General features: G+C 31.8%; 1 pseudogene; it reads left to right on the top strand.

The window, feature by feature from the left end:
• The first annotated feature begins 10,197 nt into the window (after positions 1-10,197).
• Positions 10,198-10,904, top strand: LOC149533135 (E3 ubiquitin-protein ligase DIS1 pseudogene; annotated as a pseudogene).
• The last annotated feature ends 3,423 nt before the right edge of the window (positions 10,905-14,327 follow it).

The following is a 14,327-nucleotide window of genomic DNA, read 5'->3' as shown; positions in this document are numbered from 1 at the left end:
AAGAGGGAAGAGTGTGGAAGATGGATGTAAGAGTCATGAGTGGGCTTGTAAGAGCACTCATGACTTGGTGGTTGGGTTTTTTGAGGGGAGACTTTGATTTGGTTTAGGAAAGTCTTAAACTTGCTTAGGGAATGTGACAACATTAGGGGGTGGATTAGGGTTGGGTTTAGGATTAGATTAGAGATGTTAGAGATGTGCAAATGGATGACATTAATGAGGGTGGGTGAGTTAGTGGCTAAGCTAGGTTAGTATGGGTGGATGGGGTGGATTAGGCTAAATGGAGGATTAGGGATAAGTTAGGGGTTTTTAGATTTGAGGATTTTATTTATCAAATAAATTTATTTAATAAATGGAGATTTTTGGAATTAGATAGAAGAATAAGATTTAATTGATAAATAATAGGTTATTTGATTTATCAATTAAGACTATAGATGATTAATTAAATTAATCAACTAAAAATGACAAAAAATTAATTAAATAAAAATTTAATTAATGATGCCTTTAGAGATAACTAAATAGAATTACTAAAGCGATGTAATCAAATTTAAGTGTCTACACATACATGTATATATACATGTACATATATATGTACATGTATATACTTACATGTGCATGTATATGTACATGTATATATCTACATGTACATGTAGATATATGTACATGTAGATATATACATGTATATGTATGTACATGTACATATATCTACATGTACATATACATGTACATGTAGATATATACATGTACATGTATGTATACATGTACATGTAGATATATACATGTACATGTAGATATATACATATGCACATGTGCATATACATGTACATGTATATACATACATGTAGATATATACATGTACATGTATATATGTACATTTATATATATACATATATACATGTACATGTATATATGTACATATATATATATATATATACATATATACATGTAAATATATATATATATATATATATATATATGTACATATAGATATGTACATATAGATATATGTGTACATGTATATACGTACATGTAGATATATACATGTACATGTATATACGTACATACATATATATACATGTATATATGTACATATATACATGTACATGTATATATCTACATGTACGTATATACATGTACATGTATATATCTACATGTACATATATATATATAAACAAACCAAACCCCCCCCCCCCCCCCCCCTTCAGTTTAATTTTTTTATTTAGAATTTTTATTATAAAAATTGTGAAATTAAATCTAATAGGGAAAATCCGGATAAACATTCAAATTTTGCATTTTATAAATTGATTTATTTCCTCAAATCCTACCTGATTTAAATACCATTTTATTAAATTAATAGAACGATGGTTTCTAAATTCTCAGTTCTCATATACAGATAATATCAGAATGAAGAACAATTAAAATTTACAAGGGTTTCAATTTAATTAATTCATTCACAAATGTATTCAAGAACAAAGAATAGTAAATTTCAACACAAGGGTTTCAACCAAATTTAAAACTCTGAAAACAAATATATCCAAACACGAAGAAGACAAGAATTTGAAGAATGAAAAACTACTATGCAAATAATCCACAAGATTCTACTTGAATTTGATGCTAATATGACAACACAGAGCACACAAGTATTCTCCTTTCTTTTGAAACCCTTCTTCTCGAAAATCGCTCCTCCAAATCTCGGTTCTCAAGAAATGACCTTTAAATATCTAATAAGGAGTTCTTCTCCAATTTAGGGCTTCGATCGTACAATCACACAAAAACCCTTTATCTTTTATTATTTAATTATATTTTAATTTTCATGCGCAACCTTTTTGTAATTTAATTAAAGTATCTTTATTAAATTAATTTATTTTCTTGTCTTTAATTAACTCTCGAGACGTTTTAATAAAATATTTATTAATTTAACTAATAATAATATTTAGAGTTTATTTAAAAAATGAAACTCCTAAATATTTTATTATTAAATTAAATAAATATGATTACACAAAAATTAGAATTTTAACATCTTTAAATTTATTTATTTTATTTGATTAACTTCTCAATTAATTAAATATTAATTTTTCTTAATTAAATTTACATTAAATTAAATCATTAAATACTATTTTAATTTGATTTAATTATAATAGAAAATAATCATAGACCTACAATATTGATTATGAAAACTCATAATGAAGTACAAAAAGCTAGATCAAACTCAAGGGTTATAATCACGAATTTATGTCACTTGACGTATTCAGAAGGTAAACTACTTAGACACTTGCCCTACTTTTTAGGACAAATGGTTTAAGGTTAGGATTTGGACTCAAGAATTTATCTCTAGTCTTTTACCATTAAGATATTGTGATAGGGTATACTTATCCTGGTAATTCAGGAAAGTCAATACTCGGTACCTATAATCTGCATAAAATCCATGCATGTACATACACATATAATCTAAACTAAACAACTAATGGTGGGAAGTGGTACATCATGTAGATCCTAACTAGCAGGTGACTACAACTCCCTCCCTCAATCATATCATAAACATCATACATAAAGTGAAACATACAGGTACACCATACACATGCAAGTATGGGGTAAGTATCCATAAAAAATACATTTAAATAATCCATCTAACTATCATCATGAGATAATTGAAAACACTATATACTGGCATCATCATTGAAAGAATAATCACACATACATGAAATAACTAGCATCAAGCTAACTCATCATATAATCAACTAAGTATGAAATAATATCTAACAATCTATAAATCAAATACCACTAATCATCAAAGATAATCATAAAGCTGGCCTAAAAGAGTTTGACAAGAATAATTAAAAAGTAAACAAGGGGTAGGCACTACAAGAACAAACTCTCCTTTGCTCTTGCTATCCATGACAATCTGTGATGTAAAACGATACATGCTGGCCTTTAAAATTGTAGTTGTATGCTTCTAATCCAATAGATATGTAGACATGCAATAAGTTTATTTATTTATCTATGTGGAAGCTTAAAAAGACATATAAAATCACTTTTTTACACAATCTTAAAGCTCATAGTGGTTTAACTATTACACGAGTCCAAAATGAATGAGCCTGAGAAATTTTGAGCAATGATTGCCATTTTTTATATAAATAATTCAGCAAGTTGTCACAATTGCGACGACTTGTTCTGATGGACAACCATTGCTCCCATCGCATTGTTGTTGCATACTTGTTGCACTTGCAATAGACCTCTCCAATGAATAGCCATCTCTCCCACAATACTAGTGTTGCATACCTGTCACACTTGTGATGACCCAATCCAATGGATAGTCATTAGCCCTACAAAACAGTCATCCCAATTGTGACAACAAACTAAAAGCTTTAGTCGTCATACTTGAGATAGTTTACTATTGCAATTGGGATGGTGTGAAGATGGACTCTTTCCATTTCCTTCTTCCAAGTTATGATAGCATTATCTATCACAATTGCGATAGATGCCCTTGATGTTGCAATTTACGATAGAAAAAAGTCTGACGTCTGTCTGACAGTAGCCAATTCGTGGTACTGATGCTTGGGCGATGGGTTTTCCATTACAATTAGGGCCCAAATGTACTAGTGATGACAGTCAAATGAAACCTAATCTTTGTACACCACTCAAAAATGGTAAAGTTGTTGGTTTAGATGTGCATCACAGTGGTTGAGATATACATTTTCTATTTGATTTTTATATAAATATTAATACACATAAATATATAAAATCAAAATTGGTGTACTAATAAAAGTTAATTTATTTTCAGTGTTTGGATTAATGTGACATTTTTTATTGCTGTAGAGGACATATAAGCCACTGTTCATGATGAGCACATTGAGGTTGAGACCACTAGGCAAGACAATGTGGCTGGATCAGGTAAAGAGTACCATAATTGTTCTTTAAAGTAGTAAATACTTGTAAGAATTATAATAAAATGTTCTTAATTTAACCCTTTTATTTGTTATTGTAGAGGACCCCCTTTGCATCATGGGCAAAGGACTAGGCATGCACAAGTGAGATCACGAGTAGAGCCAAAAAGAACTGCTGAGGGGAGAAATGAATTTGATGACATGGATGTTCCTCTTCGAGAATTTAGTCATTCAAAAAAAAACTCAAAGAAGAAAAATAAATGATTGATATCTATGCAACTTAATTAATAGTGACTATTTTTTATGTCTCAATGAATTTAATTATGTGCTAATGAATGTTCATGAATTATATAAAGTGTTAATGAATATTGATGATTGTTGTGTGTTAATGAATGTTAATGAATCTAATGTTTTAATGAATGTTACAATGTCATAGTTAATGAATTTTACATTTCATAAATGGATGAAAGAATGAATAAATGATGTTAGATGTTAAAGGGAAATGATGACCGGGGTGGTGGTGGTGTGGGGAGCGGGTGGGTCCAAATGAGATTCCACCTTCATGTGGTTCGCTCTACTTAGTAGAGAATATTAAAATATTCTTGAAACAAAGTGAAGGTCAATAAGGTTGTTCCTTATCTAGGGTCTCAAATGTACCTAAACACTTGCCACTAGTTATTGTAACCCCACAAAGATTACAAAGGAGACTGGGTGCACACATTTGTGTGATGTTATTGTTGATGAACTCACTATTGAAAGTCCTCTAGCCTCAATTGACATCATTACAAGGGTATTGTGATAATTATTGATTTTACTAAATATGCCTAAATCTTTTGGTTGGTATCATTCATTCTAAGACATTTAATTTTTTTGTAATTCCAATAGTCTTAGATATTTTTTTGCACTTTGTAATGATTATCTCTGTATTAACATGACAAGGCTCATCAATGAAGGCTGGAGAGCAACGAGGGGTTATAAGTAGGACACAAAGAGAGCATCATCATGAATTATGATTAAAACTAAGTGGTTATCAAGTGAAAGCACAAGTTAATCTTTTCCTTTGAAAGTGTTGCTCCAAGTTGCAAACAATAGATGCATTTCTCCTCCCAAGCTCATTTTTGACCAATCATTTGGTCATTGCAGATCTACCAAAATACATTAAGGCTCTTTTGACACTCCTCTTTTTACACATTTTACGCTTCACTATTGGGCCTTATATATTTTGGGTATATACATAATTTTATTTAAATAATTAGTAATATTTATTTTTGTATACACTTAGATTTGTTATGTATATTTAGTAATAAAATTTACATGGAGTAGTGGTAGTAGTAATAGTAATAGTAGTAACTATACCATACTATACTATAAATAGGCAAACTATACTATGATCATAAATAATGACTATGCCTCAGCCTATTCATGCCCATCATACGATCATGTACCAGGAAATCCAAATAATCCTTTATCAATCTTAGCTACAGCCCCACAAACTCCACTATGTTCCCCTATGACCTAATTTTGCATTCACTTCCTTTATACCATTACTGACAATGCACAAATTCATGCATGCACACATTCTCTCTCTTAAGCATTTGAGATACATCATACCATTACCATTACTAATAATAAAAATATGAAGAACAAGTGTTTTAGTCAAGATCTTGGAAGGAAAATTCAGCAAGGTTCAGTGGCTTCAATTAGATATAGACTCAAGACCCACATCTGAAAGATAAAATGCTATTTGATAGAAATTACTGCTCTCTTACTCCTCTTGATATATTAGATTTCCCACTTGGTTACAATCATTCACTCCCCCTACACTACAAAAACCTCATTGCCACTCTCATATGGGCTTTTAGCAAAGTAACATAAAATTTCATCCTTCTTTATGAGTTAGATCACCGCAGAGACATAGATCACAAGGGTGCAACAAGAGACAAAATGAATATTCACTCCTAAATCCTAAATGGATGAATGAATGGAGAAACTAGGTTTGTGCATAAGTTATAACACAATCAATCAAAATTTAATGACTTTTAGTTTCCCTTCCATTCCCCCAACTCAAAAAAATCTTCTATTGTATAGCCCTCTAGTTTCTCTTTATCATTGATTTGTGTGTATGTAAAGAGGATAGAGAGCAAAGAGAGAGTGGTGAGAACACCACATCAAAACCATTATTTCTTTAAATTTTTGTGATCTTATATTCCCAAAATCTCCAATTATCAGACAACTCCATCTTGCATTTTAAAATTTTGAAATTGGAGCTACAAGTCAAAAGCTATTTTCTTTTAATTTGGTGTATTAATTTTAAAAATAAAAAAAATAAAATCTTGATCTTTAAAAAGGTTAAGATTTTAAATCTTAACTTGAGAAAAAAGGTTAAGGGGTGAAGGTTGGGAGTTTAATTATGAAAAGGAAAAATCTAAAGTCTTGGAAAAGTTAAGAGTCAACATCTTGACTTTGTCAACACTCCAACCTTTAATTTCCAAAACCTTAACTTTTAATAAGTTAAGAGTTAACACCTTGACTTATTTTTGGATTTTTTCCTAATCCTAAACTTCCCACAAAATGACCTTAATCATAACCTCTAAAAGAGTTGGGATTGGGATACTAACTTTTGCTAAGATTTCACCCTAATCCTAACCTCATGAAATTTCAAAATCAAAACCTCAAATCCCAAACCTTAAGATTTTAAGTTTTTAAGATTCATATTTTGTAATATTCTCAACTACCATATAAAAGCTCATGAGAAAATACAGATGGTGGGAACAAATCCACATTTTAAATTTCAAAAATCCATATTGTTATGTTAATATTGGAAGCTTTAGGATTGTGTGTGAACATCTTCTAAAGTGTTGAGAGTAACCAATCTTGATCAAATATAATACTTGTAGATGGCCTACTAGACATGACTGAAAACTATAAGAAAGTAGATAAAGATAATTGAAACATATATGGCGATGAGACAAATTTATTGAATGGGCTCGAGTAACTTCCCATGAAATTAATCTACAAAGAATAAAAGCTCTAAAATTAAGTGCTAAAGGCATCAAAGATACTATGTCTAATTCAATAACTTCCAACATTCTGATGAAACATTTATGTGAAGTTTGGAATATTGAAGGAGGTTCATGAGTCATTTCACCAAAATGATTCAAATGAATGTTTTCTTATACTATGCCATGATTCTAGAATATTGTGCTCTAAGAGTTTAGTACACATAATGGAACAAGGTAGGGGGGGTTTTTAACAAATTTCCTTAAATAAAATAAAATGCAATAATATGTTTGTTGAATGTTTCAAATGCTTGAGGACTATTATATACAATAGCTCCATGAAATGTAATGTGTGAATTCATCATAGGTTGTTGTATACAAACATTACTATTAATTTCCTCCCTAGCCACAATTTTCATGAAGATAAGAGACATAGTCGATACCTGATTTGACATTAATACAAATTGTATACACATAGAGGAAACACAATAGATGTTTGACAAAATTCCTCAAAGAGATAAAGTCTCAAGAGTATATGACCACAAGCCATTGATGTGATGGTCTTACTAGATACTTTCAAAAGTATCAAGCTAGTGCAATAGACAAAAGTAAATGACAATTATACAATCTCTACTATTATAGGAGTTTTGTAGAAAGTTGAGAACATCCAAGGAAAATGTTATGGTTAGTTTAAACCACAAAATGTGGAATCATAGAGTATGCATTGATAGAATATGATTGGCATGCATATTGGAACAATGGAAAATAATTACAAGTCCAACACATGCATCCTAGAGTAGGCACACAAAATTATTGGCAAAATGTCCATTTTTTACCATAGAATTTTAAGAAATAAGGTGATACAACATGGTATATGATATGCCTCAAAAGAATGAAGTTCCATGGGATTTGTTATACTTTTTACAATCTTTTTTATACTTTTTCCAATCTCCCCTAGTTAGGTTTTCAAATGTGGAATGACTATCCACATCAATGGATTTTTCTATCTGCATCCAATGAGTGGTGGATGCTAAAAGATATGAGATATTTTCCATCTATAATTTCTAGTCAACAGTGTGGCTATTATTCCATTGGTAAGAGTAGAGAATAACTATTAGATCTAGATTTTGCGTTAGATGTTGATGGTAGGTCATTTATTTTATCATGTAGCCATAGTCAGATTGGTATAATAGATGAATCACATTACCTATTTGATAGTGAGAGATGTTATATGGAATGAGAGAACACATTGAGAATACCACATCAAATCCATGTTTTTCAAAGGGCTATAGGCTAGGGCATATATATATGTTTTTTTCGTATATGCACATCACACATGTACATGTTTTCATGGTATGTGGCTTAGGGTTAGTGAATATACTAAATGAATATATGAATTCCATGAGAATGGTCGTGTTGTACAATTGGACTAGGGGGTTGCATTTGTGTTGCAACTTAGAAAACAAATGGATTGCCTCAATAGTCCTCCACTCTTTTATTCATGTAAAAACACATTAATTATGAATTATGATCACCACCAAAGAAGAGAAACTTCCAATCCTTCAACTATGTTCTACTTTGACTCAACTCATTACAAGATAGCAATGCGCCTTAATATTGTGATTACAAACTTTAAAAAGCTTATTTGACAAATGAAACCTTCAATATATTATTGCTAATAAACTCATTAGTCTCAATAAATATAATTGAGATCACAACCCCACAAAGAATCCACAAGGTTATTCAGTAATATATATCTCATGTTAATACAATAATAGATATTATGATCATATTCTTTAGGGGGCCACAAGGAGCTTGTTGACAATAACCTTTTGCGATTGTGATAATATCACTATCTACATTTGGTAGTGAGATCACAATTTCCACACATCATCAGATCATTTTGATCTGCCACTTTGTAAGGCACTTGTCTTCTACTTAGGGAGATATAGGGTCAAAAAAAGGTCCATTACAAATACTTTGAACACAAAATCCTAATTTATGTAGATGATACCTGCCTTTTTACTGTAAACTATTATTTTGTAACTGATTCAATGTGTAAGAAAAGCATCACTAGAGATAAGCTTGCTCGGTATTGGAAGAGTATGTGTAAGAAAAGGCTAAGACAAATAAAGGATTATTTGGATTGCCTAAATCTTGATCATATGATGGGCATGAAAAGGCCTAGGAATATATATTATTTGTAATCATAGTATAGTCTGTCTTTGCATAGTATAACATGGTATAGTTAAAAGTATTGCTATAACTATTGACTGACCTAGTCTCCTGCTTCTCCTGATGGCCACTAGTGTGGTTGTATGTAAGCCACTTGTACTACACTATGCATATGTAGGCACACTTCTAGTTCCCCAATTTTAAATTTCCAAATCAGCCCCATCATGTAAATCTTTGGTTGGTCTATTTTTCTGATTATGATGTTGTTGGATTTGACTTGTAAGACGACAATATTCAGAGAATGTACTGAACCTGAACCTTGATCCCTAAAGTTCAAAAGGTCATTTTAAAATGAGAAAAGCTTGAGATATAGTTCAGATATCATGACACTTAGTTCAGAATCAAATTTAAAGTTCTGATTTTGACTTACAGTTTCAAAGATTATGAGCACAAGTTACCTATTTAGATAATGAGATCATCAATATGAAGGTTTAGGTTTGAAGTTCAAAATTTTCCATTTTAGAGGTTTATGTAGAATTAATGGTTCAAGGAAAGCCTATAGTTCAAGTTCAAAGTGCAGATTTCAAAGAATAGTTTCAATTCAAGTTTAAGAAGATAGATTTAGAGGTCAAATTGGAGAATTTGGAGGCACACTATTACAACTTTAAAGTTCAGAGATTTCCCATTATGTTGACCTTTTTGTTTTCTCAATATACCTACAAAGACTTTCATGAATACTTTATGAGCACATATTATTTTACTGCACAAGAATCAACCTTCCAGATACAAAATGGATATATGACGAAAAGCAAGTGAATGTTTTCTTATGTAGTGGTAGTATATAGTATAAATATTAGCTATATCTATAGTAGAGAATAGGTCTAGCTGTGAAATGATAAATTGTCATATGCAAACTCTATAGAAGATCTAACTTCCTGGTTGTCAATTTGTGGTAGCTGTGTAGAAGTACAAATAATGGCTTCATGCATTATCTTTGAGGAAGTGATTCAAGAATTGTCAGATATTATAGGTTTATCTCCTAATGCAATAGACCCACTAGTGTTTGCAATTATCAAGGACTCTTTTACTCTTGCAATCAAGCTTTCTATTATTGCAACCAATAGTGTTTGTGAATTGCTTGAATGCCCATTTGCACCATATTTATGTATCCTCCCATTTACCAATGTCCAAATGGGCATACACTATGTTTTCCATGCAAATCCAGAGTAAATAACTTATGCCCTACATGCCAAAATGAGCTCGGTAATATCAGATACCTAGCTCTTGAAAAGGTTGCAACTTCTCTTAAATATCCTTGCGAGTATCAGAAATATGGTTGTGGTAGAAAATTTCCCTACTATTGTAAATAAAAACATGAATCAAAATGCCATTTTAGGCCATATAAATGTCTATATGTAGGTCATCAATGTACTATTTCTGGTAGTATTCCTTCTATGGTGGCCCATTTGAGGGACATACATAAAGCATATATGCACCATGGTAATGTCTTCAGCTACAAATGTGTGAAGTCAAATCCGAATCTGGTTGAGAATGCTACTTGGAAGTTAATGGTTCTCAATTGTTTTGGACAATACTTTTGTCTACATTTTAAAGAGTTCGAACTTGGACTGGCTCTAGTATACATAGCTTTTTTTTGCACTTTATAGGCGATGATAATGAAGCTAAGAACTTTAGCTACAACCTTGAAGTTGGAGAAAATGGTCAAAAAATGATTTGGCAAGAGGTTCCAAGAAGTATAGTCGATAGTCACGTTGAAGTCCATGATAGTCATGATGGGTTGATTATTCAAAGAAACATGGCACTATTGTTCTCAGGGGTGACAAAATAAATTTGAGAATTAGTGGGTGTAATCGAGAATGAGTAGATGCTCGGGCCCATATAGGGAGAATGATAGCAGAGTTTTTTGAAACAAATGCATTAAGATGGGAACCCGATAAGGAACCTTGGCCATCGATTTGAAGAAGATTCAAAGCACATGGTCATGTGAAGATGACTATGCTCTATTCATACACAATGCATTAAACAAATTTGTGAAGCCACCAATGGAGGAATCATGTAATAATGCTCACGAGTTACTAATTAGGAACAACATGAGTGCCAAAGGTATAAGTGGGAACCTAATATGCAAAGAAAAGCATATGATGCACACGTTTAGCTTGACATGATGTTTTTTCTTACATAATGAAAGATTTGTCCCCAAAATCCAAGTGCCCATACGTAGCTATGACCCATAGTTGATCATTGAATTTATGAATTAAGATTGCTTACGCCAAGGAAAAACATAAGGATGGTTTAGGCTTATGTCAAACATGCAGCCAAATCTATGCATATTGGAGCTATAGAGAACCTTGGCACCAAGCAAGATGGAGATTATGATCAAAGTGTTTGACCAAATGCCAATGGTCTCCATTGGGTGATCAACTCAAAGCATTAACTATTCATAATTGCTCGATATAAAAGAAGATCTCAATAAGGAGATGAGAGAAAAGCTTGAGGAATATGCTTTACACCAGTGGCTAATGAAGACATGGTGGTCATGAAGAAAGAGGTAGTAGGGAAGTCCTCAACTAAAACCAACTAGCATTCATAGAGATTTGTAAACCATGTGGAAAAGAGATCTCTTTTGGTGGATGAGTCTCATAGAACAATTCAGGTAGAGCTGATAGCTATCCATCTGGAATCTAGAGACATTTGTATTACACATAATCACTTAGATGGGGATCTAAATGAATATGGAAAGTTAGGAAAAGATATATAAGACAAACCCAACCATAGCTAACCTCATGAGCTATCAATTGCAGATAGTTCAGAAAATTTTGATTATAGGAAAATACATCTACACATTTCTAAAGGCTCGTATTGTGTACACATAGAAAACATGTAAAAGTCACTCCTTGTATATATTTAAGGTGGATCAATATTAATGACTTTATGACATTAACCTGAGGCACTACCATTGTAAAATCAGTATTGAAAATAAGAAGACACCCCGAGAGCTTCATACTGATTCCCAGTTAGAAGCTTCACACCAATGCTGAACACCAACATAGATGTATTGATTATACTCCATATACTAGTCCAACATTGAAGTTGGAAATGATTGAATTTAAAAGATTTAAAAAGAGAATCTAAAAAGACAAATAGGAAAAGGAGAATTAGAAAGAAATAGTTATGGAACCAAAGGTCACCATGGGAGAACCGAATGGTTGTGAAGGAGATTATTTATTGTCATGTTTTTCTAGGAAGAGGGGTTCTTCTTTTCTGCAAAAAGTAGGTATTGCTGGAGTAGAGGGGAGATAGTATTTTATGTATTTCATTTTGGGTATTTAGGAGATTTTATATTTTGATTTTTGTAATTGATTTGGCAAAAGGATTGTGGGTAAATAAAGTTAGAGTATTCTTATTTGCAGTGTTCAATACAAAAGAGGCTTTATTCTAAATCAGAGTATTTGGTTATTACTTTTTTGATTATAATCAATCAGAGCATGATTGTATTCAGTTTTTAACAATTTCTTACATCTTGAGTCAAATGGCAAATGGGTTGTAGATTAGAGTATTTTCAACTATTCCTATTGCAAAGATTAAGACGTTTAATCTTCTTTCCATTTTAGTTTCATTGTATTTACATGTACAATATTCATTTCTACATTACCAATGTTGGGAAGCCATATGAAGTGTGGGTTCTCAGAGTTGGCTAGGTTTAGGGTTAAATTCACTGCTCGAGTTAGTTTAGTTTGGGGCTAGCTTGGTTTTCCCTCTTCTATTCTCAGGTTAAGAACATACCCAATTAGTTTAGGAACAAACAAGATTCATTGAATATCATTGAATAAGGGAGCTATACCTTTTAATTTAGAGGAAATCTATCAACCTGATGATGGATTATCCAACTGTTGGTATCGAGTCATTCTTTCAAATTTGGGAATTTGAGAGTTAAATTGAAAAAAAAAAATTGTTTACCAATAGATTTTTGGTGACTCCGTTGGGGAAGCAGAAAAGAAGATTAATGTGGGGTTTTACTTCCTCAGTTTATTATCATCCCTGCTACTGGGAGATTGGTAACTCTATTTTTAATTCTTAGAATTTGTGGTTAAGCAGTTTGGTGCTTTCATTTTTGAAATTCGAGGTACCTCCCCTAGGATGGAGGTTGGCAGCTCTATTGAGGAACATTTCTTGAAATATTTAGAAAATTTAAAAAATTGGATGCCAACAAGAGATGAAGATGTTTTAGACATCTTTATCTTTATCCCAGAATTCAAAAACCCAATTGAAGAAGTTACAGAAGACATGGCGAGAAGTGTGAATTGGTTGAAGGCTGCCTATGGCTCTTTCCTCATCAAGAAGAAACCTCCTATGCAAGAACCCAAGGAACAAGAGCATGCATGTGAAGATCTTTAGAAAGCTAAAATGAGAAGCCTAACATCATCTCATTACATGTGTTGCATGAATAGGAAGAAGAACAACATATACAAGATGACTTTCAAGTAAGTAATGATGGATGCTCTTATAATTTACATTTTTAGCTTGATTGTTTGAATTAGGAAAAGGTTCATTGTTTTGAGAATAAAGGAAGTTTTAGTTTGAAGTTTGATCCTATGTTAATAGAAAGCAATATTCAAGGTGTATCAGTTCTAGCAGTATGCTATGATAAAATTCCATCATGTCAAATAGATGAAGGATCATTGTTTTCTAACTCTTCCTTTGAGTTTCAAGATGAAAGTATGGTTGAGATTAAAGAAGTTAAAAGGTTATAGTAGTTGATAGAATCCATGACTTCAACAAACACATTACCCTATAAAGAAGAGGTTATCTCTCAGCTCTTAGTGATTATTGAAGAATGGGATGCTCCTCCAATAGCTTCAGGTTTTGATTCATTATCCCATGTTTTTGTTTTGGATAGAATTTTTTTAGATTTAATTTGTGAGGAGGATAAGGAAGTTATCTCAATCAAGCTTTTTCCTAAAATTAGAAATGCTTGCTCAAAATTTGAGGTTGTCAAGTATGATAAAAGTCCTCCAAATTATGACAATCTCAAGAGTTTAAATGCTAAAGATAACAAAGTGTTTTCTTTGGAGATATAGAAATGTTCTTTTCAATTTGAGTTTGGGAATGGTTTTGAATCTTCCATACAAAAGGTTAAAGAAAAGCTGGATTTTTATGACAAAACATGGCTCTTTCGATATAATAATTTGCTTACAAGATTTCCTCATTTTATTGAGTTGACTTTCAGTATTGATGGGGTCATTAAATTACA

The sequence above is a fragment of the Cupressus sempervirens genome, chromosome 10 (assembly GCF_028749045.1).
Source record: "Cupressus sempervirens isolate cs-2001-9-10 chromosome 10, ASM2874904v1, whole genome shotgun sequence".
Classification (NCBI taxonomy): Eukaryota; Viridiplantae; Streptophyta; class Pinopsida; order Cupressales; family Cupressaceae; genus Cupressus; species Cupressus sempervirens.
Note: the sequence above shows the minus strand (reverse complement) of the source record. Positions and strands in the feature narration are given on the sequence as shown.